Here is a 26,521-nt window from a genome sequence, read left to right on the forward strand (position 1 = left end):
TGAAGAGGCGTAAGCAAATGCTACCATTCTGCGAGATTCCTGCAGAAGGTATACGAATTGCGTTGATATACAGAGCACAAGGGAGCCAAAGTCAAGGCCTCCGTGGCGCAATCGGCTAGCGCGTTCGGCTGTTAACCGAAAGGTTGGTGGTTCGAGCCCACCCGGGGGCGAAATCGTTTTAACCGGCACCGAGGTGAGGACATACGTCAACTTTGTTACAGATACACAGCTAGTGTGACAATTTGGCTGCGTTTGAGTGATGCCACAGAGCCTTATACACATTCAGCCAAGTGACACTGTAGGTAAAACATGGCCCTACACAGACGTTCTACTGTTTTCCTTTTTATTCGTCATGTGTGACACTGCAGTAGAGGGACGCCCACTACAAAAGACGCATTCTTTACATTCAATTTCAGCATATACGTCGCGAGTGCCATATGACAGGGCCTGTCTCTCGATGTCGATTTGTATTTGGTGTCTCTTAAGTGTCGGTCTGCAGTAGGCCGCTGTTGGCCGAGCGACGTGCAGTCGCCTTACATGAAGCCCCATGGGCAACGCCAGTGCCACTGTGGACAACAGCATACTGTAGCCAGAGAGACGAGCCGAAAGGCGCATTTCGCAGTCGAGCCACGCTGTCCCACAAGCTGTGCACTAGGTCAGGATTATGCAGACCGCAAACTTTTGGTGGGCCGACGCTCGTCGTCGATCGCAAGGGCGAAACATTCAAGAGATTTGGAAAACGGCAATGTGGACACCCCCAGCAGCAGCTGTGTGCCAAATCCGATATCTGGTCGAGGGCTGCAAGATTCAGTATGATGAAGTACCAATTTGGGGATAGCTCACAAACGCTAAGCTGCCGCCTTCTTAGCTCAGTGGTAGAGCACTGGTCTCGTAAACCAGGGGTCGTGAGTTCGAACCTCACAGAAGGCATTCATTTTTTAAACCTTCCTGCAAGGAGCGGAGCTATCTCGAGCAGCATCTAACACATGGCAGTACACTGAATGAAAGGGATGTTCTACAACCTATGACAAGTATTCTACTGGCCTCAGAGGTTTTCTGAATGCATAGGTTGAACATTGGTTTGTATGCATTTTGTAGTATAATGTCATGCTTGGCGATGTCATTCGTTTACGAGCCTCGCTACAGTGTGCATGCACGTTATCCATGTGAAGAGGCGTAAGCAAATGCTACCATTCTGCGAGATTCCTGCAGAAGGTATACGAATTGCGTTGATATACAGAGCACAAGGGAGCCAAAGTCAAGGCCTCCGTGGCGCAATCGGCTAGCGCGTTCGGCTGTTAACCGAAAGGTTGGTGGTTCGAGCCCACCCGGGGGCGAAATCGTTTTAACCGGCACCGAGGTGAGGACATACGTCAACTTTGTTACAGATACACAGCTAGTGTGACAATTTGGCTGCGTTTGAGTGATGCCACAGAGCCTTATACACATTCAGCCAAGTGACACTGTAGGTAAAAACATGGCCCTACACAGACGTTCTACTGTTTTCCTTTTTATTCGTCATGTGTGACACTGCAGTAGAGGGACGCCCACTACAAAAGACGCATTCTTTACATTCAATTTCAGCATATACGTCGCGAGTGCCATATGACAGGGCCTGTCTCTCGATGTCGATTTGTATTTGGTGTCTCTTAAGTGTCGGTCTGCAGTAGGCCGCTGTTGGCCGAGCGACGTGCAGTCGCCTTACATGAAGCCCCATGGGCAACGCCAGTGCCACTGTGGACAACAGCATACTGTAGCCAGAGAGACGAGCCGAAAGGCGCATTTCGCAGTCGAGCCACGCTGTCCCACAAGCTGTGCACTAGGTCAGGATTGTGCAGACCGCAAACTTTTAGTGGGCCGACGCTCGTCGTCGATCGCAAGGGCGAAACATTCAAGAGATTTGGAAAACGGCAATGTGGACACCCCCAGCAGCAGCTGTGTGCCAAATCCGATATCTGGTCGAGGGCTGCAAGATTCAGTATGATGAAGTACCAATTTGGGGATAGCTCACAAACGCTAAGCTGCCGCCTTCTTAGCTCAGTGGTAGAGCAATGGTCTCGTAAACCAGGGGTCGTGAGTTCGAACCTCACAGAAGGCATTCATTTTTTAAACCTTCCTGCAAGGAGCGGAGCTATCTCGAGCAGCATCTAACACATGGCAGTACACTGAATGAAAGGAATGTTCTACAACCTATGACAAGTATTCTACTGGCCTCAGAGGTTTTCTGAATGCATAGGTTGAACATTGGTTTGTATGCATTTTGTAGTATAATGTCATGCTTGGCGATGTCATTCGTTTACGAGCCTCGCTACAGTGTGCATGCACGTTATCCATGTGAAGAGGCGTAAGCAAATGCTACCATTCTGCGAGATTCCTGCAGAAGGTATACGAATTGCGTTGATATACAGAGCACAAGGGAGCCAAAGTCAAGGCCTCCGTGGCGCAATCGGCTAGCGCGTTCGGCTGTTAACCGAAAGGTTGTTGGTTCGAGCCCACCCGGGGGCGAAATCGTTTTAACCGGCACCGAGGTGAGGACATACGTCAACTTTGTTACAGATACACAGCTAGTGTGACAATTTGGCTGCGTTTGAGTGATGCCACAGAGCCTTATACACATTCAGCCAAGTGACACTGTAGGTAAAAACATGGCCCTACACAGACGTTCTACTGTTTACCTTTTTATTCGTCATGTGTGACACTGCAGTAGAGGGACGCCCACTACAAAAGACGCATTCTTTACATTCAATTTCAGCATATACGTCGCGAGTGCCATATGACAGGGCCTGTCTCTCGATGTCGATTTGTATTTGGTGTCTCTTAAGTGTCGGTCTGCAGTAGGCCGCTGTTGGCCGAGCGACGTGCAGTCGCCTTACATGAAGCCCCATGGGCAACGCCAGTGCCACTGTGGACAACAGCATACTGTAGCCAGAGAGACGAGCCGAAAGGCGCATTTCGCAGTCGAGCCACGCTGTCCCACAAGCTGTGCACTAGGTCAGGATTGTGCAGACCGCAAACTTTTAGTGGGCCGACGCTCGTCGTCGATCGCAAGGGCGAAACATTCAAGAGATTTGGAAAACGGCAATGTGGACACCCCCAGCAGCAGCTGTGTGCCAAATCCGATATCTGGTCGAGGGCTGCAAGATTCAGTATGATGAAGTACCAATTTGGGGATAGCTCACAAACGCTAAGCTGCCGCCTTCTTAGCTCAGTGGTAGAGCACTGGTCTCGTAAACCAGGGGTCGTGAGTTCGAACCTCACAGAAGGCATTCATTTTTTAAACCTTCCTGCAAGGAGCGGAGCTATCTCGAGCAGCATCTAACACATGGCAGTACACTGAATGAAAGGGATGTTCTACAACCTATGACAAGTATTCTACTGGCCTCAGAGGTTTTCTGAATGCATAGGTTGAACATTGGTTTGTATGCATTTTGTAGTATAATGTCATGCTTGGCGATGTCATTCGTTTACGAGCCTCGCTACAGTGTGCATGCACGTTATCCATGTGAAGAGGCGTAAGCAAATGCTACCATTCTGCGAGATTCCTGCAGAAGGTATACGAATTGCGTTGATATACAGAGCACAAGGGAGCCAAAGTCAAGGCCTCCGTGGCGCAATCGGCTAGCGCGTTCGGCTGTTAACCGAAAGGTTGGTGGTTCGAGCCCACCCGGGGGCGAAATCGTTTTAACCGGCACCGAGGTGAGGACATACGTCAACTTTGTTAGAGATACACAGCTAGTGTGACAATTTGGCTGCGTTTGAGTGATGCCACAGAGCCTTATACACATTCAGCCAAGTGACACTGTAGGTAAAAACATGGCCCTACACAGACGTTCTACTGTTTTCCTTTTTATTCGTCATGTGTGACACTGCAGTAGAGGGACGCCCACTACAAAAGACGCATTCTTTACATTCAATTTCAGCATATACGTCGCGAGTGCCATATGACAGGGCCTGTCTCTCGATGTCGATTTGTATTTGGTGTCTCTTAAGTGTCGGTCTGCAGTAGGCCGCTGTTGGCCGAGCGACGTGCAGTCGCCTTACATGAAGCCCCATGGGCAACGCCAGTGCCACTGTGGACAACAGCATACTGTAGCCAGAGAGACGAGCCGAAAGGCGCATTTCGCAGTCGAGCCACGCTGTCCCACAAGCTGTGCACTAGGTCAGGATTGTGCAGACCGCAAACTTTTAGTGGGCCGACGCTCGTCGTCGATCGCAAGGGCGAAACATTCAAGAGATTTGGAAAACGGCAATGTGGACACCCCCAGCAGCAGCTGTGTGCCAAATCCGATATCTGGTCGAGGGCTGCAAGATTCAGTATGATGAAGTACCAATTTGGGGATAGCTCACAAACGCTAAGCTGCCGCCTTCTTAGCTCAGTGGTAGAGCAATGGTCTCGTAAACCAGGGGTCGTGAGTTCGAACCTCACAGAAGGCATTCATTTTTTAAACCTTCCTGCAAGGAGCGGAGCTATCTCGAGCAGCATCTAACACATGGCAGTACACTGAATGAAAGGAATGTTCTACAACCTATGACAAGTATTCTACTGGCCTCAGAGGTTTTCTGAATGCATAGGTTGAACATTGGTTTGTATGCATTTTGTAGTATAATGTCATGCTTGGCGATGTCATTCGTTTACGAGCCTCGCTACAGTGTGCATGCACGTTATCCATGTGAAGAGGCGTAAGCAAATGCTACCATTCTGCGAGATTCCTGCAGAAGGTATACGAATTGCGTTGATATACAGAGCACAAGGGAGCCAAAGTCAAGGCCTCCGTGGCGCAATCGGCTAGCGCGTTCGGCTGTTAACCGAAAGGTTGGTGGTTCGAGCCCACCCGGGGGCGAAATCGTTTTAACCGGCACCGAGGTGAGGACATACGTCAACTTTGTTACAGATACACAGCTAGTGTGACAATTTGGCTGCGTTTGAGTGATGCCACAGAGCCTTATACACATTCAGCCAAGTGACACTGTAGGTAAAACATGGCCCTACACAGACGTTCTACTGTTTTCCTTTTTATTCGTCATGTGTGACACTGCAGTAGAGGGACGCCCACTACAAAAGACGCATTCTTTACATTCAATTTCAGCATATACGTCGCGAGTGCCATATGACAGGGCCTGTCTCTCGATGTCGATTTGTATTTGGTGTCTCTTAAGTGTCGGTCTGCAGTAGGCCGCTGTTGGCCGAGCGACGTGCAGTCGCCTTACATGAAGCCCCATGGGCAACGCCAGTGCCACTGTGGACAACAGCATACTGTAGCCAGAGAGACGAGCCGAAAGGCGCATTTCGCAGTCGAGCCACGCTGTCCCACAAGCTGTGCACTAGGTCAGGATTGTGCAGACCGCAAACTTTTGGTGGGCCGACGCTCGTCGTCGATCGCAAGGGCGAAACATTCAAGAGATTTGGAAAACGGCAATGTGGACACCCCCAGCAGCAGCTGTGTGCCAAATCCGATATCTGGTCGAGGGCTGCAAGATTCAGTATGATGAAGTACCAATTTGGGGATAGCTCACAAACGCTAAGCTGCCGCCTTCTTAGCTCAGTGGTAGAGCACTGGTCTCGTAAACCAGGGGTCGTGAGTTCGAACCTCACAGAAGGCATTCATTTTTTAAACCTTCCTGCAAGGAGCGGAGCTATCTCGAGCAGCATCTAACACATGGCAGTACACTGAATGAAAGGGATGTTCTACAACCTATGACAAGTATTCTACTGGCCTCAGAGGTTTTCTGAATGCATAGGTTGAACATTGGTTTGTATGCATTTTGTAGTATAATGTCATGCTTGGCGATGTCATTCGTTTACGAGCCTCGCTACAGTGTGCATGCACGTTATCCATGTGAAGAGGCGTAAGCAAATGCTACCATTCTGCGAGATTCCTGCAGAAGGTATACGAATTGCGTTGATATACAGAGCACAAGGGAGCCAAAGTCAAGGCCTCCGTGGCGCAATCGGCTAGCGCGTTCGGCTGTTAACCGAAAGGTTGGTGGTTCGAGCCCACCCGGGGGCGAAATCGTTTTAACCGGCACCGAGGTGAGGACATACGTCAACTTTGTTACAGATACACAGCTAGTGTGACAATTTGGCTGCGTTTGAGTGATGCCACAGAGCCTTATACACATTCAGCCAAGTGACACTGTAGGTAAAACATGGCCCTACACAGACGTTCTACTGTTTTCCTTTTTATTCGTCATGTGTGACACTGCAGTAGAGGGACGCCCACTACAAAAGACGCATTCTTTACATTCAATTTCAGCATATACGTCGCGAGTGCCATATGACAGGGCCTGTCTCTCGATGTCGATTTGTATTTGGTGTCTCTTAAGTGTCGGTCTGCAGTAGGCCGCTGTTGGCCGAGCGACGTGCAGTCGCCTTACATGAAGCCCCATGGGCAACGCCAGTGCCACTGTGGACAACAGCATACTGTAGCCAGAGAGACGAGCCGAAAGGCGCATTTCGCAGTCGAGCCACGCTGTCCCACAAGCTGTGCACTAGGTCAGGATTGTGCAGACCGCAAACTTTTGGTGGGCCGACGCTCGTCGTCGATCGCAAGGGCGAAACATTCAAGAGATTTGGAAAACGGCAATGTGGACACCCCCAGCAGCAGCTGTGTGCCAAATCCGATATCTGGTCGAGGGCTGCAAGATTCAGTATGATGAAGTACCAATTTGGGGATAGCTCACAAACGCTAAGCTGCCGCCTTCTTAGCTCAGTGGTAGAGCACTGGTCTCGTAAACCAGGGGTCGTGAGTTCGAACCTCACAGAAGGCATTCATTTTTTAAACCTTCCTGCAAGGAGCGGAGCTATCTCGAGCAGCATCTAACACATGGCAGTACACTGAATGAAAGGGATGTTCTACAACCTATGACAAGTATTCTACTGGCCTCAGAGGTTTTCTGAATGCATAGGTTGAACATTGGTTTGTATGCATTTTGTAGTATAATGTCATGCTTGGCGATGTCATTCGTTTACGAGCCTCGCTACAGTGTGCATGCACGTTATCCATGTGAAGAGGCGTAAGCAAATGCTACCATTCTGCGAGATTCCTGCAGAAGGTATACGAATTGCGTTGATATACAGAGCACAAGAGAGCCAAAGTCAAAGCCTCCGTGGCGCAATCGGCTAGCGCGTTCGGCTGTTAACCGAAAGGTTGGTGGTTCGAGCCCACCCGGGGGCGAAATCGTTTTAACCGGCACCGAGGTGAGGACATACGTCAACTTTGTTAGAGATACACAGCTAGTGTGACAATTTGGCTGCGTTTGAGTGATGCCACAGAGCCTTATACACATTCAGCCAAGTGACACTGTAGGTAAAAACATGGCCCTACACAGACGTTCTACTGTTTTCCTTTTTATTCGTCATGTGTGACACTGCAGTAGAGGGACGCCCACTACAAAAGACGCATTCTTTACATTCAATTTCAGCATATACGTCGCGAGTGCCATATGACAGGGCCTGTCTCTCGATGTCGATTTGTATTTGGTGTCTCTTAAGTGTCGGTCTGCAGTAGGCCGCTGTTGGCCGAGCGACGTGCAGTCGCCTTACATGAAGCCCCATGGGCAACGCCAGTGCCACTGTGGACAACAGCATACTGTAGCTAGAGAGACGAGCCGAAAGGCGCATTTCGCAGTCGAGCCACGCTGTCCCACAAGCTGTGCACTAGGTCAGGATTGTGCAGACCGCAAACTTTTGGTGGGCCGACGCTCGTCGTCGATCGCAAGGGCGAAACATTCAAGAGATTTGGAAAACGGCAATGTGGACACCCCCAGCAGCAGCTGTGTGCCAAATCCGATATCTGGTCGAGGGCTGCAAGATTCAGTATGATGAAGTACCAATTTGGGGATAGCTCACAAACGCTAAGCTGCCGCCTTCTTAGCTCAGTGGTAGAGCAATGGTCTCGTAAACCAGGGGTCGTGAGTTCGAACCTCACAGAAGGCATTCATTTTTTAAACCTTCCTGCAAGGAGCGGAGCTATCTCGAGCAGCATCTAACACATGGCAGTACACTGAATGAAAGGAATGTTCTACAACCTATGACAAGTATTCTACTGGCCTCAGAGGTTTTCTGAATGCATAGGTTGAACATTGGTTTGTATGCATTTTGTAGTATAATGTCATGCTTGGCGATGTCATTCGTTTACGAGCCTCGCTACAGTGTGCATGCACGTTATCCATGTGAAGAGGCGTAAGCAAATGCTACCATTCTGCGAGATTCCTGCAGAAGGTATACGAATTGCGTTGATATACAGAGCACAAGGGAGCAAAAGTCAAGGCCTCCGTGGCGCAATCGGCTAGCGCGTTCGGCTGTTAACCGAAAGGTTGGTGGTTCGAGCCCACCCGGGGGCGAAATCGTTTTAACCGGCACCGAGGTGAGGACATACGTCAACTTTGTTACAGATACACAGCTAGTGTGACAATTTGGCTGCGTTTGAGTGATGCCACAGAGCCTTATACACATTCAGCCAAGTGACACTGTAGGTAAAAACATGGCCCTACACAGACGTTCTACTGTTTTCCTTTTTATTCGTCATGTGTGACACTGCAGTAGAGGGACGCCCACTACAAAAGACGCATTCTTTACATTCAATTTCAGCATATACGTCGCGAGTGCCATATGACAGGGCCTGTCTCTCGATGTCGATTTGTATTTGGTGTCTCTTAAGTGTCGGTCTGCAGTAGGCCGCTGTTGGCCGAGCGACGTGCAGTCGCCTTACATGAAGCCCCATGGGCAACGCCAGTGCCACTGTGGACAACAGCATACTGTAGCCAGAGAGACGAGCCGAAAGGTGCATTTCGCAGTCGAGCCACGCTGTCCCACAAGCTGTGCACTAGGTCAGGATTGTGCAGACCGCAAACTTTTGGTGGGCCGACGCTCGTCGTCGATCGCAAGGGCGAAACATTCAAGAGATTTGGAAAACGGCAATGTGGACACCCCCAGCAGCAGCTGTGTGCCAAATCCGATATCTGGTCGAGGGCTGCAAGATTCAGTATGATGAAGTACCAATTTGGGGATAGCTCACAAACGCTAAGCTGCCGCCTTCTTAGCTCAGTGGTAGAGCACTGGTCTCGTAAACCAGGGGTCGTGAGTTCGAACCTCACAGAAGGCATTCATTTTTTAAACCTTCCTGCAAGGAGCGGAGCTATCTCGAGCAGCATCTAACACATGGCAGTACACTGAATGAAAGGGATGTTCTACAACCTATGACAAGTATTCTACTGGCCTCAGAGGTTTTCTGAATGCATAGGTTGAACATTGGTTTGTATGCATTTTGTAGTATAATGTCATGCTTGGCGATGTCATTCGTTTACGAGCCTCGCTACAGTGTGCATGCACGTTATCCATGTGAAGAGGCGTAAGCAAATGCTACCATTCTGCGAGATTCCTGCAGAAGGTATACGAATTGCGTTGATATACAGAGCACAAGAGAGCCAAAGTCAAAGCCTCCGTGGCGCAATCGGCTAGCGCGTTCGGCTGTTAACCGAAAGGTTGGTGGTTCGAGCCCACCCGGGGGCGAAATCGTTTTAACCGGCACCGAGGTGAGGACATACGTCAACTTTGTTAGAGATACACAGCTAGTGTGACAATTTGGCTGCGTTTGAGTGATGCCACAGAGCCTTATACACATTCAGCCAAGTGACACTGTAGGTAAAAACATGGCCCTACACAGACGTTCTACTGTTTTCCTTTTTATTCGTCATGTGTGACACTGCAGTAGAGGGACGCCCACTACAAAAGACGCATTCTTTACATTCAATTTCAGCATATACGTCGCGAGTGCCATATGACAGGGCCTGTCTCTCGATGTCGATTTGTATTTGGTGTCTCTTAAGTGTCGGTCTGCAGTAGGCCGCTGTTGGCCGAGCGACGTGCAGTCGCCTTACATGAAGCCCCATGGGCAACGCCAGTGCCACTGTGGACAACAGCATACTGTAGCTAGAGAGACGAGCCGAAAGGCGCATTTCGCAGTCGAGCCACGCTGTCCCACAAGCTGTGCACTAGGTCAGGATTGTGCAGACCGCAAACTTTTGGTGGGCCGACGCTCGTCGTCGATCGCAAGGGCGAAACATTCAAGAGATTTGGAAAACGGCAATGTGGACACCCCCAGCAGCAGCTGTGTGCCAAATCCGATATCTGGTCGAGGGCTGCAAGATTCAGTATGATGAAGTACCAATTTGGGGATAGCTCACAAACGCTAAGCTGCCGCCTTCTTAGCTCAGTGGTAGAGCAATGGTCTCGTAAACCAGGGGTCGTGAGTTCGAACCTCACAGAAGGCATTCATTTTTTAAACCTTCCTGCAAGGAGCGGAGCTATCTCGAGCAGCATCTAACACATGGCAGTACACTGAATGAAAGGAATGTTCTACAACCTATGACAAGTATTCTACTGGCCTCAGAGGTTTTCTGAATGCATAGGTTGAACATTGGTTTGTATGCATTTTGTAGTATAATGTCATGCTTGGCGATGTCATTCGTTTACGAGCCTCGCTACAGTGTGCATGCACGTTATCCATGTGAAGAGGCGTAAGCAAATGCTACCATTCTGCGAGATTCCTGCAGAAGGTATACGAATTGCGTTGATATACAGAGCACAAGGGAGCCAAAGTCAAGGCCTCCGTGGCGCAATCGGCTAGCGCGTTCGGCTGTTAACCGAAAGGTTGGTGGTTCGAGCCCACCCGGGGGCGAAATCGTTTTAACCGGCACCGAGGTGAGGACATACGTCAACTTTGTTACAGATACACAGCTAGTGTGACAATTTGGCTGCGTTTGAGTGATGCCACAGAGCCTTATACACATTCAGCCAAGTGACACTGTAGGTAAAAACATGGCCCTACACAGACGTTCTACTGTTTTCCTTTTTATTCGTCATGTGTGACACTGCAGTAGAGGGACGCCCACTACAAAAGACGCATTCTTTACATTCAATTTCAGCATATACGTCGCGAGTGCCATATGACAGGGCCTGTCTCTCGATGTCGATTTGTATTTGGTGTCTCTTAAGTGTCGGTCTGCAGTAGGCCGCTGTTGGCCGAGCGACGTGCAGTCGCCTTACATGAAGCCCCATGGGCAACGCCAGTGCCGCTGTGGACAACAGCATACTGTAGCCAGAGAGACGAGCCGAAAGGCGCATTTCGCAGTCGAGCCACGCTGTCCCACAAGCTGTGCACTAGGTCAGGATTGTGCAGACCGCAAACTTTTGGTGGGCCGACGCTCGTCGTCGATCGCAAGGGCGAAACATTCAAGAGATTTGGAAAACGGCAATGTGGACACCCCCAGCAGCAGCTGTGTGCCAAATCCGATATCTGGTCGAGGGCTGCAAGATTCAGTATGATGAAGTACCAATTTGGGGATAGCTCACAAACGCTAAGCTGCCGCCTTCTTAGCTCAGTGGTAGAGCACTGGTCTCGTAAACCAGGGGTCGTGAGTTCGAACCTCACAGAAGGCATTCATTTTTTAAACCTTCCTGCAAGGAGCGGAGCTATCTCGAGCAGCATCTAACACATGGCAGTACACTGAATGAAAGGGATGTTCTACAACCTATGACAAGTATTCTACTGGCCTCAGAGGTTTTCTGAATGCATAGGTTGAACATTGGTTTGTATGCATTTTGTAGTATAATGTCATGCTTGGCGATGTCATTCGTTTACGAGCCTCGCTACAGTGTGCATGCACGTTATCCATGTGAAGAGGCGTAAGCAAATGCTACCATTCTGCGAGATTCCTGCAGAAGGTATACGAATTGCGTTGATATACAGAGCACAAGAGAGCCAAAGTCAAAGCCTCCGTGGCGCAATCGGCTAGCGCGTTCGGCTGTTAACCGAAAGGTTGGTGGTTCGAGCCCACCCGGGGGCGAAATCGTTTTAACCGGCACCGAGGTGAGGACATACGTCAACTTTGTTAGAGATACACAGCTAGTGTGACAATTTGGCTGCGTTTGAGTGATGCCACAGAGCCTTATACACATTCAGCCAAGTGACACTGTAGGTAAAAACATGGCCCTACACAGACGTTCTACTGTTTTCCTTTTTATTCGTCATGTGTGACACTGCAGTAGAGGGACGCCCACTACAAAAGACGCATTCTTTACATTCAATTTCAGCATATACGTCGCGAGTGCCATATGACAGGGCCTGTCTCTCGATGTCGATTTGTATTTGGTGTCTCTTAAGTGTCGGTCTGCAGTAGGCCGCTGTTGGCCGAGCGACGTGCAGTCGCCTTACATGAAGCCCCATGGGCAACGCCAGTGCCACTGTGGACAACAGCATACTGTAGCCAGAGAGACGAGCCGAAAGGCGCATTTCGCAGTCGAGCCACGCTGTCCCACAAGCTGTGCACTAGGTCAGGATTGTGCAGACCGCAAACTTTTGGTGGGCCGACGCTCGTCGTCGATCGCAAGGGCGAAACATTCAAGAGATTTGGAAAACGGCAATGTGGACACCCCCAGCAGCAGCTGTGTGCCAAATCCGATATCTGGTCGAGGGCTGCAAGATTCAGTATGATGAAGTACCAATTTGGGGATAGCTCACAAACGCTAAGCTGCCGCCTTCTTAGCTCAGTCGTAGAGCACTGGTTTCGTAAACCAGGGGTCGTGAGTTCGAACCTCACAGAAGGCATTCATTTTTTAAACCTTCCTGCAAGGAGCGGAGCTATCTCGAGCAGCATCTAACACATGGCAGTACACTGAATGAAAGGGATGTTCTACAACCCATGACAAGTATTCTACTGGCCTCAGAGGTTTTCTGAATGCATAGGTTGAACATTGGTTTGTATGCATTTTGTAGTATAATGTCATGCTTGGCGATGTCATTCGTTTACGAGCCTCGCTACAGTGTGCATGCACGTTATCCATGTGAAGAGGCGTAAGCAAATGCTACCATTCTGCGAGATTCCTGCAGAAGGTATACGAATTGCGTTGATATACAGAGCACAAGGAAGCCAAAGTCAAGGCCTCCGTGGCGCAATCGGCTAGCGCGTTCGGCTGTTAACCGAAAGGTTGGTGGTTCGAGCCCACCCGGGGGCGAAATCGTTTTAACCGGCACCGAGGTGAGGACATACGTCAACTTTGTTACAGATACACAGCTAGTGTGACAATTTGGCTGCGTTTGAGTGATGCCACAGAGCCTTATACACATTCAGCCAAGTGACACTGTAGGTAAAAACATGGCCCTACACAGACGTTCTACTGTTTTCCTTTTTATTCGTCATGTGTGACACTGCAGTAGAGGGACGCCCACTACAAAAGACGCATTCTTTACATTCAATTTCAGCATATACGTCGCGAGTGCCATATGACAGGGCCTGTCTCTCGATGTCGATTTGTATTTGGTGTCTCTTAAGTGTCGGTCTGCAGTAGGCCGCTGTTGGCCGAGCGACGTGCAGTCGCCTTACATGAAGCCCCATGGGCAACGCCAGTGCCACTGTGGACAACAGTATACTGTAGCCAGAGAGACGAGCCGAAAGGTGCATTTCGCAGTCGAGCCACGCTGTCCCACAAGCTGTGCACTAGGTCAGGATTGTGCAGACCGCAAACTTTTAGTGGGCCGACGCTCGTCGTCGATCGCAAGGGCGAAACATTCAAGAGATTTGGAAAACGGCAATGTGGACACCCCCAGCAGCAGCTGTGTGCCAAATCCGATATCTGGTCGAGGGCTGCAAGATTCAGTATGATGAAGTACCAATTTGGGGATAGCTCACAAACGCTAAGCTGCCGCCTTCTTAGCTCAGTGGTAGAGCAATGGTCTCGTAAACCAGGGGTCGTGAGTTCGAACCTCACAGAAGGCATTCATTTTTTAAACCTTCCTGCAAGGAGCGGAGCTATCTCGAGCAGCATCTAACACATGGCAGTACACTGAATGAAAGGAATGTTCTACAACCTATGACAAGTATTCTACTGGCCTCAGAGGTTTTCTGAATGCATAGGTTGAACATTGGTTTGTATGCATTTTGTAGTATAATGTCATGCTTGGCGATGTCATTCGTTTACGAGCCTCGCTACAGTGTGCATGCACGTTATCCATGTGAAGAGGCGTAAGCAAATGCTACCATTCTGCGAGATTCCTGCAGAAGGTATACGAATTGCGTTGATATACAGAGCACAAGGAAGCCAAAGTCAAGGCCTCCGTGGCGCAATCGGCTAGCGCGTTCGGCTGTTAACCGAAAGGTTGGTGGTTCGAGCCCACCCGGGGGCGAAATCGTTTTAACCGGCACCGAGGTGAGGACATACGTCAACTTTGTTACAGATACACAGCTAGTGTGACAATTTGGCTGCGTTTGAGTGATGCCACAGAGCCTTATACACATTCAGCCAAGTGACACTGTAGGTAAAAACATGGCCCTACACAGACGTTCTACTGTTTTCCTTTTTATTCGTCATGTGTGACACTGCAGTAGAGGGACGCCCACTACAAAAGACGCATTCTTTACATTCAATTTCAGCATATACGTCGCGAGTGCCATATGACAGGGCCTGTCTCTCGATGTCGATTTGTATTTGGTGTCTCTTAAGTGTCGGTCTGCAGTAGGCCGCTGTTGGCCGAGCGACGTGCAGTCGCCTTACATGAAGCCCCATGGGCAACGCCAGTGCCACTGTGGACAACAGTATACTGTAGCCAGAGAGACGAGCCGAAAGGTGCATTTCGCAGTCGAGCCACGCTGTCCCACAAGCTGTGCACTAGGTCAGGATTGTGCAGACCGCAAACTTTTAGTGGGCCGACGCTCGTCGTCGATCGCAAGGGCGAAACATTCAAGAGATTTGGAAAACGGCAATGTGGACACCCCCAGCAGCAGCTGTGTGCCAAATCCGATATCTGGTCGAGGGCTGCAAGATTCAGTATGATGAAGTACCAATTTGGGGATAGCTCACAAACGCTAAGCTGCCGCCTTCTTAGCTCAGTGGTAGAGCAATGGTCTCGTAAACCAGGGGTCGTGAGTTCGAACCTCACAGAAGGCATTCATTTTTTAAACCTTCCTGCAAGGAGCGGAGCTATCTCGAGCAGCATCTAACACATGGCAGTACACTGAATGAAAGGAATGTTCTACAACCTATGACAAGTATTCTACTGGCCTCAGAGGTTTTCTGAATGCATAGGTTGAACATTGGTTTGTATGCATTTTGTAGTATAATGTCATGCTTGGCGATGTCATTCGTTTACGAGCCTCGCTACAGTGTGCATGCACGTTATCCATGTGAAGAGGCGTAAGCAAATGCTACCATTCTGCGAGATTCCTGCAGAAGGTATACGAATTGCGTTGATATACAGAGCACAAGGGAGCCAAAGTCAAGGCCTCCGTGGCGCAATCGGCTAGCGCGTTCGGCTGTTAACCGAAAGGTTGGTGGTTCGAGCCCACCCGGGGGCGAAATCGTTTTAACCGGCACCGAGGTGAGGACATACGTCAACTTTGTTACAGATACACAGCTAGTGTGACAATTTGGCTGCGTTTGAGTGATGCCACAGAGCCTTATACACATTCAGCCAAGTGACACTGTAGGTAAAAACATGGCCCTACACAGACGTTCTACTGTTTTCCTTTTTATTCGTCATGTGTGACACTGCAGTAGAGGGACGCCCACTACAAAAGACGCATTCTTTACATTCAATTTCAGCATATACGTCGCGAGTGCCATATGACAGGGCCTGTCTCTCGATGTCGATTTGTATTTGGTGTCTCTTAAGTGTCGGTCTGCAGTAGGCCGCTGTTGGCCGAGCGACGTGCAGTCGCCTTACATGAAGCCCCATGGGCAACGCCAGTGCCACTGTGGACAACAGCATACTGTAGCCAGAGAGACGAGCCGAAAGGCGCATTTCGCAGTCGAGCCACGCTGTCCCACAAGCTGTGCACTAGGTCAGGATTGTGCAGACCGCAAACTTTTGGTGGGCCGACGCTCGTCGTCGATCGCAAGGGCGAAACATTCAAGAGATTTGGAAAACGGCAATGTGGACACCCCCAGCAGCAGCTGTGTGCCAAATCCGATATCTGGTCGAGGGCTGCAAGATTCAGTATGATGAAGTACCAATTTGGGGATAGCTCACAAACGCTAAGCTGCCGCCTTCTTAGCTCAGTGGTAGAGCACTGGTTTCGTAAACCAGGGGTCGTGAGTTCGAACCTCACAGAAGGCATTCATTTTTTAAACCTTCCTGCAAGGAGCGGAGCTATCTCGAGCAGCATCTAACACATGGCAGTACACTGAATGAAAGGGATGTTCTACAACCTATGACAAGTATTCTACTGGCCTCAGAGGTTTTCTGAATGCATAGGTTGAACATTGGTTTGTATGCATTTTGTAGTATAATGTCATGCTTGGCGATGTCATTCGTTTACGAGCCTCGCTACAGTGTGCATGCACGTTATCCATGTGAAGAGGCGTAAGCAAATGCTACCATTCTGCGAGATTCCTGCAGAAGGTATACGAATTGCGTTGATATACAGAGCACAAGAAAGCCAAAGTCAAGGCCTCCGTGGCGCAATCGGCTAGCGCGTTCGGCTGTTAACCGAAAGGTTGGTGGTTCGAGCCCACCCGGGGGCGAAATCGTTTTAACCGGCACCGAGGTGAGGACATACGTCAACTTTGTTACAGATACACAGCTAGTGTGACAATTTGGCTGCGTTTGAGTGATGCCACAGAGCCTTATACACATTCAGCCAAGTGACACTGTAGGTAAAAACATGGCCCTACACAGACGTTCTACTGTTTTCCTTTTTATTCGTCATGTGTGACACTGCAGTAGAGGGACGCCCACTACAAAAGACGCATTCTTTACATTCAATTTCAGCATATACGTCGCGAGTGCCATATGACAGGGCCTGTCTCTCGATGTCGATTTGTATTTGGTGTCTCTTAAGTGTCGGTCTGCAGTAGGCCGCTGTTGGCCGAGCGACGTGCAGTCGCCTTACATGAAGCCCCATGGGCAACGCCAGTGCCACTGTGGACAACAGCATACTGTAGCCAGAGAGACGAGCCGAAAGGTGCATTTCGCAGTCGAGCCACGCTGTCCCACAAGCTGTGCACTAGGTCAGGATTGTGCAGACCGCAAACTTTTAGTGGGCCGACGCTCGTCGTCGATCGCAAGGGCGAAACATTCAAGAGATTTGGAAAACGGCAATGTGGACACCCCCAGCAGCAGCTGTGTGCCAAATCCGATATCTGGTCGAGGGCTGCAAGATTCAGTATGATGAAGTACCAATTTGGGGATAGCTCACAAACGCTAAGCTGCCGCCTTCTTAGCTCAGTGGTAGAGCAATGGTCTCGTAAACCAGGGGTCGTGAGTTCGAACCTCACAGAAGGCATTCATTTTTTAAACCTTCCTGCAAGGAGCGGAGCTATCTCGAGCAGCATCTAACACATGGCAGTACACTGAATGAAAGGGATGTTCTACAACCTATGACAAGTATTCTACTGGCCTCAGAGGTTTTCTGAATGCATAGGTTGAACATTGGTTTGTATGCATTTTGTAGTATAATGTCATGCTTGGCGATGTCATTCGTTTACGAGCCTCGCTACAGTGTGCATGCACGTTATCCATGTGAAGAGGCGTAAGCAAATGCTACCATTCTGCGAGATTCCTGCAGAAGGTATACGAATTGCGTTGATATACAGAGCACAAGAGAGCCAAAGTCAAAGCCTCCGTGGCGCAATCGGCTAGCGCGTTCGGCTGTTAACCGAAAGGTTGGTGGTTCGAGCCCACCCGGGGGCGAAATCGTTTTAACCGGCACCGAGGTGAGGACATACGTCAACTTTGTTAGAGATACACAGCTAGTGTGACAATTTGGCTGCGTTTGAGTGATGCCACAGAGCCTTATACACATTCAGCCAAGTGACACTGTAGGTAAAAACATGGCCCTACACAGACGTTCTACTGTTTTCCTTTTTATTCGTCATGTGTGACACTGCAGTAGAGGGACGCCCACTACAAAAGACGCATTCTTTACATTCAATTTCAGCATATACGTCGCGAGTGCCATATGACAGGGCCTGTCTCTCGATGTCGATTTGTATTTGGTGTCTCTTAAGTGTCGGTCTGCAGTAGGCCGCTGTTGGCCGAGCGACGTGCAGTCGCCTTACATGAAGCCCCATGGGCAACGCCAGTGCCACTGTGGACAACAGCATACTGTAGCTAGAGAGACGAGCCGAAAGGCGCATTTCGCAGTCGAGCCACGCTGTCCCACAAGCTGTGCACTAGGTCAGGATTGTGCAGACCGCAAACTTTTGGTGGGCCGACGCTCGTCGTCGATCGCAAGGGCGAAACATTCAAGAGATTTGGAAAACGGCAATGTGGACACCCCCAGCAGCAGCTGTGTGCCAAATCCGATATCTGGTCGAGGGCTGCAAGATTCAGTATGATGAAGTACCAATTTGGGGATAGCTCACAAACGCTAAGCTGCCGCCTTCTTAGCTCAGTGGTAGAGCAATGGTCTCGTAAACCAGGGGTCGTGAGTTCGAACCTCACAGAAGGCATTCATTTTTTAAACCTTCCTGCAAGGAGCGGAGCTATCTCGAGCAGCATCTAACACATGGCAGTACACTGAATGAAAGGAATGTTCTACAACCTATGACAAGTATTCTACTGGCCTCAGAGGTTTTCTGAATGCATAGGTTGAACATTGGTTTGTATGCATTTTGTAGTATAATGTCATGCTTGGCGATGTCATTCGTTTACGAGCCTCGCTACAGTGTGCATGCACGTTATCCATGTGAAGAGGCGTAAGCAAATGCTACCATTCTGCGAGATTCCTGCAGAAGGTATACGAATTGCGTTGATATACAGAGCACAAGGGAGCCAAAGTCAAGGCCTCCGTGGCGCAATCGGCTAGCGCGTTCGGCTGTTAACCGAAAGGTTGGTGGTTCGAGCCCACCCGGGGGCGAAATCGTTTTAACCGGCACCGAGGTGAGGACATACGTCAACTTTGTTAGAGATACACAGCTAGTGTGACAATTTGGCTGCGTTTGAGTGATGCCACAGAGCCTTATACACATTCAGCCAAGTGACACTGTAGGTAAAAACATGGCCCTACACAGACGTTCTACTGTTTTCCTTTTTATTCGTCATGTGTGACACTGCAGTAGAGGGACGCCCACTACAAAAGACGCATTCTTTACATTCAATTTCAGCATATACGTCGCGAGTGCCATATGACAGGGCCTGTCTCTCGATGTCGATTTGTATTTGGTGTCTCTTAAGTGTCGGTCTGCAGTAGGCCGCTGTTGGCCGAGCGACGTGCAGTCGCCTTACATGAAGCCCCATGGGCAACGCCAGTGCCACTGTGGACAACAGCATACTGTAGCCAGAGAGACGAGCCGAAAGGCGCATTTCGCAGTCGAGCCACGCTGTCCCACAAGCTGTGCACTAGGTCAGGATTGTGCAGACCGCAAACTTTTGGTGGGCCGACGCTCGTCGTCGATCGCAAGGGCGAAACATTCAAGAGATTTGGAAAACGGCAATGTGGACACCCCCAGCAGCAGCTGTGTGCCAAATCCGATATCTGGTCGAGGGCTGCAAGATTCAGTATGATGAAGTACCAATTTGGGGATAGCTCACAAACGCTAAGCTGCCGCCTTCTTAGCTCAGTGGTAGAGCACTGGTTTCGTAAACCAGGGGTCGTGAGTTCGAACCTCACAGAAGGCATTCATTTTTTAAACCTTCCTGCAAGGAGCGGAGCTATCTCGAGCAGCATCTAACACATGGCAGTACACTGAATGAAAGGGATGTTCTACAACCTATGACAAGTATTCTACTGGCCTCAGAGGTTTTCTGAATGCATAGGTTGAACATTGGTTTGTATGCATTTTGTAGTATAATGTCATGCTTGGCGATGTCATTCGTTTACGAGCCTCGCTACAGTGTGCATGCACGTTATCCATGTGAAGAGGCGTAAGCAAATGCTACCATTCTGCGAGATTCCTGCAGAAGGTATACGAATTGCGTTGATATACAGAGCACAAGGAAGCCAAAGTCAAGGCCTCCGTGGCGCAATCGGCTAGCGCGTTCGGCTGTTAACCGAAAGGTTGGTGGTTCGAGCCCACCCGGGGGCGAAATCGTTTTAACCGGCACCGAGGTGAGGACATACGTCAACTTTGTTACAGATACACAGCTAGTGTGACAATTTGGCTGCGTTTGAGTGATGCCACAGAGCCTTATACACATTCAGCCAAGTGACACTGTAGGTAAAAACATGGCCCTACACAGACGTTCTACTGTTTTCCTTTTTATTCGTCATGTGTGACACTGCAGTAGAGGGACGCCCACTACAAAAGACGCATTCTTTACATTCAATTTCAGCATATACGTCGCGAGTGCCATATGACAGGGCCTGTCTCTCGATGTCGATTTGTATTTGGTGTCTCTTAAGTGTCGGTCTGCAGTAGGCCGCTGTTGGCCGAGCGACGTGCAGTCGCCTTACATGAAGCCCCATGGGCAACGCCAGTGCCACTGTGGACAACAGCATACTGTAGCCAGAGAGACGAGCCGAAAGGTGCATTTCGCAGTCGAGCCACGCTGTCCCACAAGCTGTGCAATAGGTCAGGATTGTGCAGACCGCAAACTTTTAGTGGGCCGACGCTCGTCGTCGATCGCAAGGGCGAAACATTCAAGAGATTTGGAAAACGGCAATGTGGACACCCCCAGCAGCAGCTGTGTGCCAAATCCGATATCTGGTCGAGGGCTGCAAGATTCAGTATGATGAAGTACCAATTTGGGGATAGCTCACAAACGCTAAGCTGCCGCCTTCTTAGCTCAGTGGTAGAGCAATGGTCTCGTAAACCAGGGGTCGTGAGTTCGAACCTCACAGAAGGCATTCATTTTTTAAACCTTCCTGCAAGGAGCGGAGCTATCTCGAGCAGCATCTAACACATGGCAGTACACTGAATGAAAGGAATGTTCTACAACCTATGACAAGTATTCTACTGGCCTCAGAGGTTTTCTGAATGCATAGGTTGAACATTGGTTTGTATGCATTTTGTAGTATAATGTCATGCTTGGCGATGTCATTCGTTTACGAGCCTCGCTACAGTGTGCATGCACGTTATCCATGTGAAGAGGCGTAAGCAAATGCTACCATTCTGCGAGATTCCTGCAGAAGGTATACGAATTGCGTTGATATACAGAGCACAAGGGAGCCAAAGTCAAGGCCTCCGTGGCGCAATCGGCTAGCGCGTTCGGCTGTTAACCGAAAGGTTGGTGGTTCGAGCCCACCCGGGGGCGAAATCGTTTTAACCGGCACCGAGGTGAGGACATACGTCAACTTTGTTACAGATACACAGCTAGTGTGACAATTTGGCTGCGTTTGAGTGATGCCACAGAGCCTTATACACATTCAGCCAAGTGACACTGTAGGTAAAAACATGGCCCTACACAGACGTTCTACTGTTTTCCTTTTTATTCGTCATGTGTGACACTGCAGTAGAGGGACGCCCACTACAAAAGACGCATTCTTTACATTCAATTTCAGCATATACGTCGCGAGTGCCATATGACAGGGCCTGTCTCTCGATGTCGATTTGTATTTGGTGTCTCTTAAGTGTCGGTCTGCAGTAGGCCGCTGTTGGCCGAGCGACGTGCAGTCGCCTTACATGAAGCCCCATGGGCAACGCCAGTGCCACTGTGGACAACAGCATACTGTAGCCAGAGAGACGAGCCGAAAGGCGCATTTCGCAGTCGAGCCACGCTGTCCCACAAGCTGTGCACTAGGTCAGGATTGTGCAGACCGCAAACTTTTGGTGGGCCGACGCTCGTCGTCGATCGCAAGGGCGAAACATTCAAGAGATTTGGAAAACGGCAATGTGGACACCCCCAGCAGCAGCTGTGTGCCAAATCCGATATCTGGTCGAGGGCTGCAAGATTCAGTATGATGAAGTACCAATTTGGGGATAGCTCACAAACGCTAAGCTGCCGCCTTCTTAGCTCAGTGGTAGAGCACTGGTTTCGTAAACCAGGGGTCGTGAGTTCGAACCTCACAGAAGGCATTCATTTTTTAAACCTTCCTGCAAGGAGCGGAGCTATCTCGAGCAGCATCTAACACATGGCAGTACACTGAATGAAAGGGATGTTCTACAACCTATGACAAGTATTCTACTGGCCTCAGAGGTTTTCTGAATGCATAGGTTGAACATTGGTTTGTATGCATTTTGTAGTATAATGTCATGCTTGGCGATGTCATTCGTTTACGAGCCTCGCTACAGTGTGCATGCACGTTATCCATGTGAAGAGGCGTAAGCAAATGCTACCATTCTGCGAGATTCCTGCAGAAGGTATACGAATTGCGTTGATATACAGAGCACAAGGAAGCCAAAGTCAAGGCCTCCGTGGCGCAATCGGCTAGCGCGTTCGGCTGTTAACCGAAAGGTTGGTGGTTCGAGCCCACCCGGGGGCGAAATCGTTTTAACCGGCACCGAGGTGAGGACATACGTCAACTTTGTTACAGATACACAGCTAGTGTGACAATTTGGCTGCGTTTGAGTGATGCCACAGAGCCTTATACACATTCAGCCAAGTGACACTGTAGGTAAAAACATGGCCCTACACAGACGTTCTACTGTTTTCCTTTTTATTCGTCATGTGTGACACTGCAGTAGAGGGACGCCCACTACAAAAGACGCATTCTTTACATTCAATTTCAGCATATACGTCGCGAGTGCCATATGACAGGGCCTGTCTCTCGATGTCGATTTGTATTTGGTGTCTCTTAAGTGTCGGTCTGCAGTAGGCCGCTGTTGGCCGAGCGACGTGCAGTCGCCTTACATGAAGCCCCATGGGCAACGCCAGTGCCACTGTGGACAACAGCATACTGTAGCCAGAGAGACGAGCCGAAAGGTGCATTTCGCAGTCGAGCCACGCTGTCCCACAAGCTGTGCAATAGGTCAGGATTGTGCAGACCGCAAACTTTTAGTGGGCCGACGCTCGTCGTCGATCGCAAGGGCGAAACATTCAAGAGATTTGGAAAACGGCAATGTGGACACCCCCAGCAGCAGCTGTGTGCCAAATCCGATATCTGGTCGAGGGCTGCAAGATTCAGTATGATGAAGTACCAATTTGGGGATAGCTCACAAACGCTAAGCTGCCGCCTTCTTAGCTCAGTGGTAGAGCAATGGTCTCGTAAACCAGGGGTCGTGAGTTCGAACCTCACAGAAGGCATTCATTTTTTAAACCTTCCTGCAAGGAGCGGAGCTATCTCGAGCAGCATCTAACACATGGCAGTACACTGAATGAAAGGAATGTTCTACAACCTATGACAAGTATTCTACTGGCCTCAGAGGTTTTCTGAATGCATAGGTTGAACATTGGTTTGTATGCATTTTGTAGTATAATGTCATGCTTGGCGATGTCATTCGTTTACGAGCCTCGCTACAGTGTGCATGCACGTTATCCATGTGAAGAGGCGTAAGCAAATGCTACCATTCTGCGAGATTCCTGCAGAAGGTATACGAATTGCGTTGATATACAGAGCACAAGGGAGCCAAAGTCAAGGCCTCCGTGGCGCAATCGGCTAGCGCGTTCGGCTGTTAACCGAAAGGTTGGTGGTTCGAGCCCACCCGGGGGCGAAATCGTTTTAACCGGCACCGAGGTGAGGACATACGTCAACTTTGTTACAGATACACAGCTAGTGTGACAATTTGGCTGCGTTTGAGTGATGCCACAGAGCCTTATACACATTCAGCCAAGTGACACTGTAGGTAAAAACATGGCCCTACACAGACGTTCTACTGTTTACCTTTTTATTCGTCATGTGTGACACTGCAGTAGAGGGACGCCCACTACAAAAGACGCATTCTTTACATTCAATTTCAGCATATACGTCGCGAGTGCCATATGACAGGGCCTGTCTCTCGATGTCGATTTGTATTTGGTGTCTCTTAAGTGTCGGTCTGCAGTAGGCCGCTGTTGGCCGAGCGACGTGCAGTCGCCTTACATGAAGCCCCATGGGCAACGCCAGTGCCACTGTGGACAACAGCATACTGTAGCCAGAGAGACGAGCCGAAAGGCGCATTTCGCAGTCGAGCCACGCTGTCCCACAAGCTGTGCACTAGGTCAGGATTGTGCAGACCGCAAACTTTTAGTGGGCCGACGCTCGTCGTCGATCGCAAGGGCGAAACATTCAAGAGATTTGGAAAACGGCAATGTGGACACCCCCAGCAGCAGCTGTGTGCCAAATCCGATATCTGGTCGAGGGCTGCAAGATTCAGTATGATGAAGTACCAATTTGGGGATAGCTCACAAACGCTAAGCTGCCGCCTTCTTAGCTCAGTGGTAGAGCACTGGTTTCGTAAACCAGGGGTCGTGAGTTCGAACCTCACAGAAGGCATTCATTTTTTAAACCTTCCTGCAAGGAGCGGAGCTATCTCGAGCAGCATCTAACACATGGCAGTACACTGAATGAAAGGGATGTTCTACAACCTATGACAAGTATTCTACTGGCCTCAGAGGTTTTCTGAATGCATAGGTTGAACATTGGTTTGTATGCATTTTGTAGTATAATGTCATGCTTGGCGATGTCATTCGTTTACGAGCCTCGCTACAGTGTGCATGCACGTTATCCATGTGAAGAGGCGTAAGCAAATGCTACCATTCTGCGAGATTCCTGCAGAAGGTATACGAATTGCGTTGATATACAGAGCACAAGGGAGCCAAAGTCAAGGCCTCCGTGGCGCAATCGGCTAGCGCGTTCGGCTGTTAACCGAAAGGTTGGTGGTTCGAGCCCACCCGGGGGCGAAATCGTTTTAACCGGCACCGAGGTGAGGACATACGTCAACTTTGTTACAGATACACAGCTAGTGTGACAATTTGGCTGCGTTTGAGTGATGCCACAGAGCCTTATACACATTCAGCCAAGTGACACTGTAGGTAAAAACATGGCCCTACACAGACGTTCTACTGTTTTCCTTTTTATTCGTCATGTGTGACACTGCAGTAGAGGGACGCCCACTACAAAAGACGCATTCTTTACATTCAATTTCAGCATATACGTCGCGAGTGCCATATGACAGGGCCTGTCTCTCGATGTCGATTTGTATTTGGTGTCTCTTAAGTGTCGGTCTGCAGTAGGCCGCTGTTGGCCGAGCGACGTGCAGTCGCCTTACATGAAGCCCCATGGGCAACGCCAGTGCCACTGTGGACAACAGCATACTGTAGCCAGAGAGACGAGCCGAAAGGTGCATTTCGCAGTCGAGCCACGCTGTCCCACAAGCTGTGCACTAGGTCAGGATTGTGCAGACCGCAAACTTTTAGTGGGCCGACGCTCGTCGTCGATCGCAAGGGCGAAACATTCAAGAGATTTGGAAAACGGCAATGTGGACACCCCCAGCAGCAGCTGTGTGCCAAATCCGATATCTGGTCGAGGGCTGCAAGATTCAGTATGATGAAGTACCAATTTGGGGATAGCTCACAAACGCTAAGCTGCCGCCTTCTTAGCTCAGTGGTAGAGCACTGGTCTCGTAAACCAGGGGTCGTGAGTTCGAACCTCACAGAAGGCATTCATTTTTTAAACCTTCCTGCAAGGAGCGGAGCTATCTCGAGCAGCATCTAACACATGGCAGTACACTGAATGAAAGGGATGTTCTACAACCTATGACAAGTATTCTACTGGCCTCAGAGGTTTTCTGAATGCATAGGTTGAACATTGGTTTGTATGCATTTTGTAGTATAATGTCATGCTTGGCGATGTCATTCGTTTACGAGCCTCGCTACAGTGTGCATGCACGTTATCCATGTGAAGAGGCGTAAGCAAATGCTACCATTCTGCGAGATTCCTGCAGAAGGTATACGAATTGCGTTGATATACAGAGCACAAGGGAGCCAAAGTCAAGGCCTCCGTGGCGCAATCGGCTAGCGCGTTCGGCTGTTAACCGAAAGGTTGGTGGTTCGAGCCCACCCGGGGGCGAAATCGTTTTAACCGGCACCGAGGTGAGGACATACGTCAACTTTGTTACAGATACACAGCTAGTGTGACAATTTGGCTGCGTTTGAGTGATGCCACAGAGCCTTATACACATTCAGCCAAGTGACACTGTAGGTAAAAACATGGCCCTACACAGACGTTCTACTGTTTACCTTTTTATTCGTCATGTGTGACACTGCAGTAGAGGGACGCCCACTACAAAAGACGCATTCTTTACATTCAATTTCAGCATATACGTCGCGAGTGCCATATGACAGGGCCTGTCTCTCGATGTCGATTTGTATTTGGTGTCTCTTAAGTGTCGGTCTGCAGTAGGCCGCTGTTGGCCGAGCGACGTGCAGTCGCCTTACATGAAGCCCCATGGGCAACGCCAGTGCCACTGTGGACAACAGCATACTGTAGCCAGAGAGACGAGCCGAAAGGCGCATTTCGCAGTCGAGCCACGCTGTCCCACAAGCTGTGCACTAGGTCAGGATTGTGCAGACCGCAAACTTTTAGTGGGCCGACGCTCGTCGTCGATCGCAAGGGCGAAACATTCAAGAGATTTGGAAAACGGCAATGTGGACACCCCCAGCAGCAGCTGTGTGCCAAATCCGATATCTGGTCGAGGGCTGCAAGATTCAGTATGATGAAGTACCAA

General features: G+C 49.7%; 45 non-coding genes across 45 annotated transcripts; all 45 read left to right on the plus strand.

Moving 5' to 3' along the window:
• The first annotated feature begins 96 nt into the window (after window positions 1-96).
• Trnan-guu lies at window positions 97-170 on the plus strand. Its single transcript has one exon. It is a non-coding gene; the product is annotated as a tRNA-Asn (tRNA).
• Window positions 171-858: 688 nt separating this feature from the next.
• Window positions 859-930, plus strand: Trnat-cgu. Its single transcript has one exon. It is a non-coding gene; the product is annotated as a tRNA-Thr (tRNA).
• Window positions 931-1,263: 333 nt separating this feature from the next.
• On the plus strand, window positions 1,264-1,337 carry Trnan-guu. The gene has a single exon. It is a non-coding gene; the product is annotated as a tRNA-Asn (tRNA).
• A 689-nt stretch (window positions 1,338-2,026) lies between these two features.
• Window positions 2,027-2,098, plus strand: Trnat-cgu. Its single transcript has one exon. It is a non-coding gene; the product is annotated as a tRNA-Thr (tRNA).
• Window positions 2,099-2,431: 333 nt separating this feature from the next.
• Trnan-guu lies at window positions 2,432-2,505 on the plus strand. The gene has a single exon. It is a non-coding gene; the product is annotated as a tRNA-Asn (tRNA).
• Window positions 2,506-3,194: 689 nt separating this feature from the next.
• Window positions 3,195-3,266, plus strand: Trnat-cgu. The gene has a single exon. It is a non-coding gene; the product is annotated as a tRNA-Thr (tRNA).
• A 333-nt stretch (window positions 3,267-3,599) lies between these two features.
• On the plus strand, window positions 3,600-3,673 carry Trnan-guu. Its single transcript has one exon. It is a non-coding gene; the product is annotated as a tRNA-Asn (tRNA).
• Window positions 3,674-4,362: 689 nt separating this feature from the next.
• On the plus strand, window positions 4,363-4,434 carry Trnat-cgu. The gene has a single exon. It is a non-coding gene; the product is annotated as a tRNA-Thr (tRNA).
• A 333-nt stretch (window positions 4,435-4,767) lies between these two features.
• On the plus strand, window positions 4,768-4,841 carry Trnan-guu. The gene has a single exon. It is a non-coding gene; the product is annotated as a tRNA-Asn (tRNA).
• A 688-nt stretch (window positions 4,842-5,529) lies between these two features.
• Trnat-cgu lies at window positions 5,530-5,601 on the plus strand. The gene has a single exon. It is a non-coding gene; the product is annotated as a tRNA-Thr (tRNA).
• Window positions 5,602-5,934: 333 nt separating this feature from the next.
• Window positions 5,935-6,008, plus strand: Trnan-guu. Its single transcript has one exon. It is a non-coding gene; the product is annotated as a tRNA-Asn (tRNA).
• Window positions 6,009-6,696: 688 nt separating this feature from the next.
• Trnat-cgu lies at window positions 6,697-6,768 on the plus strand. Its single transcript has one exon. It is a non-coding gene; the product is annotated as a tRNA-Thr (tRNA).
• Window positions 6,769-7,101: 333 nt separating this feature from the next.
• On the plus strand, window positions 7,102-7,175 carry Trnan-guu. Its single transcript has one exon. It is a non-coding gene; the product is annotated as a tRNA-Asn (tRNA).
• A 689-nt stretch (window positions 7,176-7,864) lies between these two features.
• Trnat-cgu lies at window positions 7,865-7,936 on the plus strand. The gene has a single exon. It is a non-coding gene; the product is annotated as a tRNA-Thr (tRNA).
• Window positions 7,937-8,269: 333 nt separating this feature from the next.
• On the plus strand, window positions 8,270-8,343 carry Trnan-guu. Its single transcript has one exon. It is a non-coding gene; the product is annotated as a tRNA-Asn (tRNA).
• A 689-nt stretch (window positions 8,344-9,032) lies between these two features.
• On the plus strand, window positions 9,033-9,104 carry Trnat-cgu. Its single transcript has one exon. It is a non-coding gene; the product is annotated as a tRNA-Thr (tRNA).
• A 333-nt stretch (window positions 9,105-9,437) lies between these two features.
• Trnan-guu lies at window positions 9,438-9,511 on the plus strand. Its single transcript has one exon. It is a non-coding gene; the product is annotated as a tRNA-Asn (tRNA).
• A 689-nt stretch (window positions 9,512-10,200) lies between these two features.
• Trnat-cgu lies at window positions 10,201-10,272 on the plus strand. Its single transcript has one exon. It is a non-coding gene; the product is annotated as a tRNA-Thr (tRNA).
• Window positions 10,273-10,605: 333 nt separating this feature from the next.
• Window positions 10,606-10,679, plus strand: Trnan-guu. The gene has a single exon. It is a non-coding gene; the product is annotated as a tRNA-Asn (tRNA).
• Window positions 10,680-11,368: 689 nt separating this feature from the next.
• Window positions 11,369-11,440, plus strand: Trnat-cgu. Its single transcript has one exon. It is a non-coding gene; the product is annotated as a tRNA-Thr (tRNA).
• Window positions 11,441-11,773: 333 nt separating this feature from the next.
• On the plus strand, window positions 11,774-11,847 carry Trnan-guu. The gene has a single exon. It is a non-coding gene; the product is annotated as a tRNA-Asn (tRNA).
• Window positions 11,848-12,536: 689 nt separating this feature from the next.
• Window positions 12,537-12,608, plus strand: Trnat-cgu. The gene has a single exon. It is a non-coding gene; the product is annotated as a tRNA-Thr (tRNA).
• Window positions 12,609-12,941: 333 nt separating this feature from the next.
• Trnan-guu lies at window positions 12,942-13,015 on the plus strand. The gene has a single exon. It is a non-coding gene; the product is annotated as a tRNA-Asn (tRNA).
• Window positions 13,016-13,704: 689 nt separating this feature from the next.
• Trnat-cgu lies at window positions 13,705-13,776 on the plus strand. The gene has a single exon. It is a non-coding gene; the product is annotated as a tRNA-Thr (tRNA).
• A 333-nt stretch (window positions 13,777-14,109) lies between these two features.
• Trnan-guu lies at window positions 14,110-14,183 on the plus strand. The gene has a single exon. It is a non-coding gene; the product is annotated as a tRNA-Asn (tRNA).
• A 689-nt stretch (window positions 14,184-14,872) lies between these two features.
• Window positions 14,873-14,944, plus strand: Trnat-cgu. Its single transcript has one exon. It is a non-coding gene; the product is annotated as a tRNA-Thr (tRNA).
• Window positions 14,945-15,277: 333 nt separating this feature from the next.
• On the plus strand, window positions 15,278-15,351 carry Trnan-guu. The gene has a single exon. It is a non-coding gene; the product is annotated as a tRNA-Asn (tRNA).
• A 689-nt stretch (window positions 15,352-16,040) lies between these two features.
• On the plus strand, window positions 16,041-16,112 carry Trnat-cgu. Its single transcript has one exon. It is a non-coding gene; the product is annotated as a tRNA-Thr (tRNA).
• A 333-nt stretch (window positions 16,113-16,445) lies between these two features.
• Trnan-guu lies at window positions 16,446-16,519 on the plus strand. The gene has a single exon. It is a non-coding gene; the product is annotated as a tRNA-Asn (tRNA).
• Window positions 16,520-17,208: 689 nt separating this feature from the next.
• Trnat-cgu lies at window positions 17,209-17,280 on the plus strand. The gene has a single exon. It is a non-coding gene; the product is annotated as a tRNA-Thr (tRNA).
• Window positions 17,281-17,613: 333 nt separating this feature from the next.
• Trnan-guu lies at window positions 17,614-17,687 on the plus strand. Its single transcript has one exon. It is a non-coding gene; the product is annotated as a tRNA-Asn (tRNA).
• Window positions 17,688-18,376: 689 nt separating this feature from the next.
• Trnat-cgu lies at window positions 18,377-18,448 on the plus strand. Its single transcript has one exon. It is a non-coding gene; the product is annotated as a tRNA-Thr (tRNA).
• A 333-nt stretch (window positions 18,449-18,781) lies between these two features.
• Trnan-guu lies at window positions 18,782-18,855 on the plus strand. The gene has a single exon. It is a non-coding gene; the product is annotated as a tRNA-Asn (tRNA).
• Window positions 18,856-19,544: 689 nt separating this feature from the next.
• Window positions 19,545-19,616, plus strand: Trnat-cgu. Its single transcript has one exon. It is a non-coding gene; the product is annotated as a tRNA-Thr (tRNA).
• Window positions 19,617-19,949: 333 nt separating this feature from the next.
• Trnan-guu lies at window positions 19,950-20,023 on the plus strand. Its single transcript has one exon. It is a non-coding gene; the product is annotated as a tRNA-Asn (tRNA).
• A 689-nt stretch (window positions 20,024-20,712) lies between these two features.
• Trnat-cgu lies at window positions 20,713-20,784 on the plus strand. Its single transcript has one exon. It is a non-coding gene; the product is annotated as a tRNA-Thr (tRNA).
• A 333-nt stretch (window positions 20,785-21,117) lies between these two features.
• Trnan-guu lies at window positions 21,118-21,191 on the plus strand. Its single transcript has one exon. It is a non-coding gene; the product is annotated as a tRNA-Asn (tRNA).
• Window positions 21,192-21,880: 689 nt separating this feature from the next.
• On the plus strand, window positions 21,881-21,952 carry Trnat-cgu. Its single transcript has one exon. It is a non-coding gene; the product is annotated as a tRNA-Thr (tRNA).
• A 333-nt stretch (window positions 21,953-22,285) lies between these two features.
• Trnan-guu lies at window positions 22,286-22,359 on the plus strand. The gene has a single exon. It is a non-coding gene; the product is annotated as a tRNA-Asn (tRNA).
• Window positions 22,360-23,048: 689 nt separating this feature from the next.
• On the plus strand, window positions 23,049-23,120 carry Trnat-cgu. The gene has a single exon. It is a non-coding gene; the product is annotated as a tRNA-Thr (tRNA).
• Window positions 23,121-23,453: 333 nt separating this feature from the next.
• Trnan-guu lies at window positions 23,454-23,527 on the plus strand. Its single transcript has one exon. It is a non-coding gene; the product is annotated as a tRNA-Asn (tRNA).
• Window positions 23,528-24,216: 689 nt separating this feature from the next.
• Window positions 24,217-24,288, plus strand: Trnat-cgu. Its single transcript has one exon. It is a non-coding gene; the product is annotated as a tRNA-Thr (tRNA).
• Window positions 24,289-24,621: 333 nt separating this feature from the next.
• Trnan-guu lies at window positions 24,622-24,695 on the plus strand. The gene has a single exon. It is a non-coding gene; the product is annotated as a tRNA-Asn (tRNA).
• A 689-nt stretch (window positions 24,696-25,384) lies between these two features.
• Window positions 25,385-25,456, plus strand: Trnat-cgu. Its single transcript has one exon. It is a non-coding gene; the product is annotated as a tRNA-Thr (tRNA).
• Window positions 25,457-25,789: 333 nt separating this feature from the next.
• Trnan-guu lies at window positions 25,790-25,863 on the plus strand. Its single transcript has one exon. It is a non-coding gene; the product is annotated as a tRNA-Asn (tRNA).
• Window positions 25,864-26,521: the final 658 nt, after the last annotated feature.

This window comes from Schistocerca piceifrons, chromosome 5 (assembly GCF_021461385.2).
Source record: "Schistocerca piceifrons isolate TAMUIC-IGC-003096 chromosome 5, iqSchPice1.1, whole genome shotgun sequence".
NCBI lineage: Eukaryota > Metazoa > Arthropoda > Insecta > Orthoptera > Acrididae > Schistocerca > Schistocerca piceifrons.